We start from the raw sequence: 213 nt of genomic DNA, 5'->3' as shown, positions 1-213 counted from the left end.
TTTTTTTAGTATAATTGGAACATCAGGTGGTTCAAACAAAACTTGAATTGGCACTGGAGATTTTGGCAATGATGAGATGGTGAAGACCGCAGCACTGTTTAAGAAGAAGTCTCAGCATAGGACCTCAGTAGCTTTGGGGAAGGAACCTGTGGACACCAACAAATGCAGAGTGCTTTGAGCAGGTACCAGAGGCCTATCTGCTTTTTTAGTATA

This window comes from Pteropus alecto, unplaced genomic scaffold, assembly GCF_000325575.1.
Source record: "Pteropus alecto unplaced genomic scaffold, ASM32557v1 scaffold7, whole genome shotgun sequence".
Taxonomy (NCBI): domain Eukaryota; kingdom Metazoa; phylum Chordata; class Mammalia; order Chiroptera; family Pteropodidae; genus Pteropus; species Pteropus alecto.
The sequence above is the reverse complement of the archived record's forward strand: the minus strand, read 5'-3'. Positions refer to the sequence as shown.